Source organism: Dryas octopetala, chromosome 5, assembly GCF_963921425.1.
Source record: "Dryas octopetala chromosome 5, drDryOcto1.1, whole genome shotgun sequence".
Classification (NCBI taxonomy): domain Eukaryota; kingdom Viridiplantae; phylum Streptophyta; class Magnoliopsida; order Rosales; family Rosaceae; genus Dryas; species Dryas octopetala.
Window position 1 is genome coordinate 3212556 of NC_141370.1, and position 5717 is coordinate 3218272.

General features: G+C 35.1%; 2 pseudogenes; both read right to left on the reverse strand.

Moving 5' to 3' along the window:
• Positions 1-1152: 1152 nt before the first annotated feature.
• Positions 1153-2603, reverse strand: LOC147283580 (uncharacterized; annotated as a pseudogene).
• A 281-nt stretch (positions 2604-2884) lies between these two features.
• LOC147283581 (uncharacterized) lies at positions 2885-4253 on the reverse strand (annotated as a pseudogene).
• Positions 4254-5717: the final 1464 nt, after the last annotated feature.

Consider the following 5717-nt stretch of genomic DNA (forward strand, 5'->3'; position numbering starts at 1 on the left):
TCGCAAACATTTAGGGCCCAAGTAAGAAACATGATGACCTGTCTAATTGGCCAACTATCCTTACCGAACTAAAACTTAGAAGAACTAGCGAGCGTGTCACTAGCTATACCACTTAGAATAGGCCTTCCCTTAGTTCAATCGACATAGTCCATCAGTATAACCCCTCCAGAGGTTTAGCGGATCGAAACCCAAGGTCACGGAATGCAGCCCTTCATCCTCAAGCTGATATCTCGACAATATAATATCAAGCATAGTATATCACACAAAGACATGAAAAGTTCTCACACAATATATTTATTACATAATACACACAAAAGGTCTTTAACTAGGAGTGAAGTTCTCCTACCTAGAGTCCAAAGCTTTAGCCTAATCCCACACAATAGTTCCAAGTCTCACTTAATGTCCACATCATCCTTTCAGTTGTCTTTGGGTATCTAGAGTCATAATCTGACAAGATCATAGTATTAGAAGCTATTTTAGAAAGAAAGTCCTTTAAATAATCTCCTTAACTTAAATAGGGTTAGGTTCGGTCACTTTACTAACCCTAGGGTAAGGTTTGGTTCGTACCACTAAGCCGATTTGATTCAATTTGAATCCTAACTTAAACCTTAAGTTAGCTCACTTAAATCTTAGATCGTATTCCAACTTTGATGGAAGTCTAAGATAGATCCTAGTACCCTAAGGCCTCATTTGTTTCACAGGACTGTCTTTACATGGACTAGCTATAGGGACTGATATAGACTGGCTTGGCATAGACTAAGCTAGCTAAGAATTGTCTTTATGTTTGGTGCATTGCAGGACTAACAACCTGAATAATGAAAATAGTATTGTCCTATATTTGGTGCAAAGTTGGATAATAATTATTAAAATTTTAAACAAGCAACTGCTATTAAAAAAAAAAATTAAACAAGCAACAACAACAATTCTCAAAAGATACATACTTCATTCTTCATCAAAGTTTTCAACATACAATTTTCATATAGGCACAATTTCTATATCATAGAGGCTATCCAACTCAAAAACAAAATTACAAATCCCCATATCATAGTGCCTATCCAATACAAAATTCTCATATCATCGAGTCTATCCAACACAAAAATAAAATTAGTTCATAGTCCACAACACAATGAAAACCATATAAGCACATCATCCTCAAGCATTGTTGCCTAGCAAATCTTGGACAAACACTTTTTCGACACTATCATCTAATGACTTGAACACTGAGATAGTTTGAGGTTTTTCCAAAATGAGAGTTAATGCCTTTATTTGATCCCTAGGTGACTCCGGTGGCGACTAGATCAACGCGTTATTACTTTAAGAGAAATTCTCATCGAAGTTCACTATGAATCTTTGGGTACCTATCATGAGATTTATGGGCACTATGTAATAGTAAGAAGTATAAAAAAAAATAAAAAATTTTGTATATACGTTTGAACTATAGTTGGTCATATTTCTCTTTATCGAGAAATCGAAGAAGCTATCCAAGGGTTTTGCCGAGCCTACTCATATGGTACCTAATCATATAGTATCTAATTCTATGACACCCGTGTGATTTTGGGTTTCTCCAGTTCACCTAGGACCATAGTTCTTGAATTTCTATACGAATCAAGATCGAGAAAAGGAAGTTTTCCAATCATTGACTCAAACCCATTGTCGAACCCCACTCAGTGAAATAGGGAGGTACTTATGGCAGAACGGGCCAATCTGGTCTTTCACAATAAAGTGATAGATGGAACTACTATTAAACGACTTATTAGTAGATTAATAGATCACTTCGGAAGTCTCATATTCTTGAGTTCTAAGGCAATGTCAGAATAATCTTCAGTACCTCGAACTATGACCACAGTGACCTTTTCCATTCTTTTTCCAGATTCTTCAAATAATTTTTGCAATGCAACAACTAAGTTTTCTGATCCATCACCTGAGGTTCCAGAAGCTCTTTTTCTCTTTCTTTGACTAATTTTAGATTGGCTACCATCTTTGTTCATAGAAGATGCAACATTCTCAGCTCCAATATCATCAATCTAATTTTGGTCTTCCTCCTCCATCATATCAATAGGAGCTTCGGCTCATTTTCCAGTAGCACGGTCTTTTCCAAATATATTAGCAAGTCTATCATATAATGGATAAGATTTGTTTCTCCATGGTTTTGCATCACCATGATGCTATAATAAAATAAGAAAAACATTGGTTTAATTTCAAGGTCAATAATAATCAAAATAAAATTCATATGGAAAACATGTACCTGCATATAAGTATTCCATGCAATGTCCACTTCAATGCACTTTTTTTACATCATTCCATGCGAATCCACTTGTGTTCGACATGTCATAGATTATACTATTATTTTTTTATTTTTTTTTCATTTCTTCAATTTGGACTCAATATGTGGATTCACCTTGATATTAGAGGTCGGACATACAAGTTCCAAAGCTTTCTCCATTTCTTTCAAGGTACTAGGTTTGAAACTACCTATTTCACATCGATGGCCTCGAGCAACAAAATTCTCAAGTCGCTAACAAAGCTTCTTCTTCAAATGACAACCATTTCTTCCTAGTATTTTTCTTCACTTGTTCAGAAATTTGAGTACTCTCACTTCCCATTCCTAAACATCCAAATACACTCAAAGTTAATGCAATAATCACAAATATCCACAATTTGCACTACAACACCTGCAACTCTCATTCATGAGCAGATATTACAATGCAACACCAAAATTAATTCAATTTGTATATCACAAAAGAAAATACAAACAAATACATTCTTGAGCAAATACAAACAATATCTAAAAAAGCAATACAAACAAATACATTGTTAAGCAAATACATGAGCAAATACAAACAGAGGATGCCATTCATAAGAAAATACATAAAAATGGTTATGGCTACCCATCCCTTTCCCTCCACTCATTATACATTTCTAAAGCCATGTCATTTCTCTTTGCAGTCCATTCGTCAGAGGATCCAACAGTACCAAGCATTTGACCTTCCATCACATTTTCTTCATCTTCAAGGTCATTTATTGCATGTTCCATTGGATCACTAGACATCTCTCTTCTAATAAAATTATGTAGAAGACAACAAGCGGTTATTATTCGACATTAGATCTTTATTGGATAGAAAGACAAACTCATAAGTATGGCTCACCTAGCTTTTATCAATCCAAAACAACGTTCAATTACATTCCTTGCCGATGAATGCTTCATGTTAAAAAAACTCCTCATGATTGGAAGGTGTATGTCCATCTCTCCATTCGGATAAGTAATACCTTGTTCCTCTATATGGTGCAAGGAATCCTTCACCATTTGTATAACCACCATCTACAAGGTAATAATATCCTAATAACCAAAATGATAACTCTTATTAGCGTGTGTATGTATACATACAAAACTTAAACTACCTTATAGATTGGACAATAACTAATAGCCTTACCGGTGCGAACCTTTAACCCATTGGGCCTAGTTATCGCATCACGGAGAACTCTAGAGTCCGATGCGGAACCCTCCCAACTCGGTAATATGAATTGCATGTCTCTTGAACACACACTCAACACATTTGTTGCAATTTCACCCTTCCTTGTTCGATATATTGGCTTGTCAACTGCAGCTACCCGCACTTTTATGTAAGTTCTATCTAATGCTCCCAAGCAATTCTAGATAATAAAATGGTAAATTTTCATTACTTCATACAAAAGTAAGAGAATAAATGAGTTTTTTAGGAATTTCAAAAAAATGAGAACATACCTTAAAAACTCTCCACCTATTATCTGTACTATTGTCATGTACGAGATCTGGGACTTCAATAGTCTACCTTGCAATCGCAAAACTTCTTGCAACACTGAATTAAAGTACCTACTGACGGTCTCTCCCGATCGGAAAAATCTACCGACAATGGTACAATTCTTGACATAATGTGCAAGTACATGTAAGAACATACAAACTTCCTCCTCAATAGACACCACACCATCATTCTTGATCCTCCTATCATGGCGAAATAACTCACATAATAGACCAAATGTCCTTCTATCCATTCTAAGTTTATTCACACAATCTATGTCACTATTCCCTATTATGCTATCTAGATAACGCAAACGAGTCTGATGTCTCACAAATGCACGATTATTCAATGATCGTCTTTCAATATGTCTCCGTTTTGATTTTAGCATCATCAACACAAGAAGCGTGCAAGCACACATTGTCTCTAAGTTCCAAAACTCCAACAATAAGATCAACAAATTGATCTTCGATCCATATCTAAAAATTTACATACAAACAAAGATGATTTAGTTCTATATTTTGTTAAGATAAAAAAGAAAGAAGTCCACATTTAGTTTTAAAATTTTATATACAAACGAAGATGATTTAGTTTACCAAATTTATATACAAAAGTTGTCCAGAGAGGAAGCAGCAAGAAAAAACAGAACATAAAGACAAGGATAGGAAAACTAAATTGAAGCAACGATCCCAATAGACTTTGTATCCGAAAAAGTTGTTCCAATAATATATACTAAAACATGGAAAAAACAATGGTTGTATGTATAAAAACAAACAATATGTAACTAGATCATGGACTAATGTTCTTTTCTCAAGCAACTACATATAAACCAGATAAATGACTTTCCCAAGAAGTCCAGACATATTTGAAATCCTACTTTTCCTTCTATCAGTTTTGATTAATTTCTCTCTCATCCATAGTTTGATAAAAGCAAAGCAGGCAATTTCTATTCACCCTACTCACTGACCATGGTATCTTTCATCAACCCCAAATAATTTGGACTAAGCCATTCCAAAAAGCGTGAACATATCATCAATAAAATCAATGAAAAAAATGAATCTTGCACATTTACTCTAACTCAACAAATCATATCAAACCTTTCCCGGAACCACCACGACCCATCATTCTATTGAAATTTAGTTCAATTATTATGTGCTCAATCTCCTCCCACAAGTGGACGTCCACTATCCCCGAATGAATTATGGTATGGAATTAAATTCAAATCCTCCTCTCTAACTCTAACTTTGCTTAGAATTGAGAAAACACAAAACCCAGAGAGATTGATTGAAATGATGGATACCAAGAAATTCCACCTGTCAGATTCTACATAATCACATGTCTACAAAACTACCCACTTACAAACCTAGATATGGAGAGGAATTTTGAAGAGAACTCACCGATTTCGCTCTGTGATGTTGCTGGAGGTACAAGAGATGGGTTCCAGAATCTGTAGAACATAAAACAACCACACACCCATATTATGAATGTCAAGAAAACCCAAAAGAATTACCCAAAAAACCAGAACATACTCAGTGAAAAGAAAACCCAGAAAAATGTTACATGTAAAATTACCAGTCACTGCTGCCCAGTTCTTATCTCTCTCTCTCTCTCTCTCTCTCTCTCTCATTCAGTTTAGATTACTCAAATACAAAGTACCGTGTTTTTTTTTTTTTTTAAGTTTGCATCTTAGGTAGTACAAGCCAAGGAGGTTCTTAGCTAAACCTCCACTTTCTCATGAGTTTCACTAAGCCCACCTAAGAAGGCTCATTTAAGTTAGAGAGGATTCACTAAGCCCCACTTTTTTTAATCCCAAGCTCACCAAACATGGGCTTAAGGTTTTAACTAAGCCAATCTATGTTAAGAAGGTAAAACAAACAGGGCCTAAACGTTCCTAGTCAATGAAGTGAATGTTAACTGAACATTAACATTCCAATAATTCAAGAC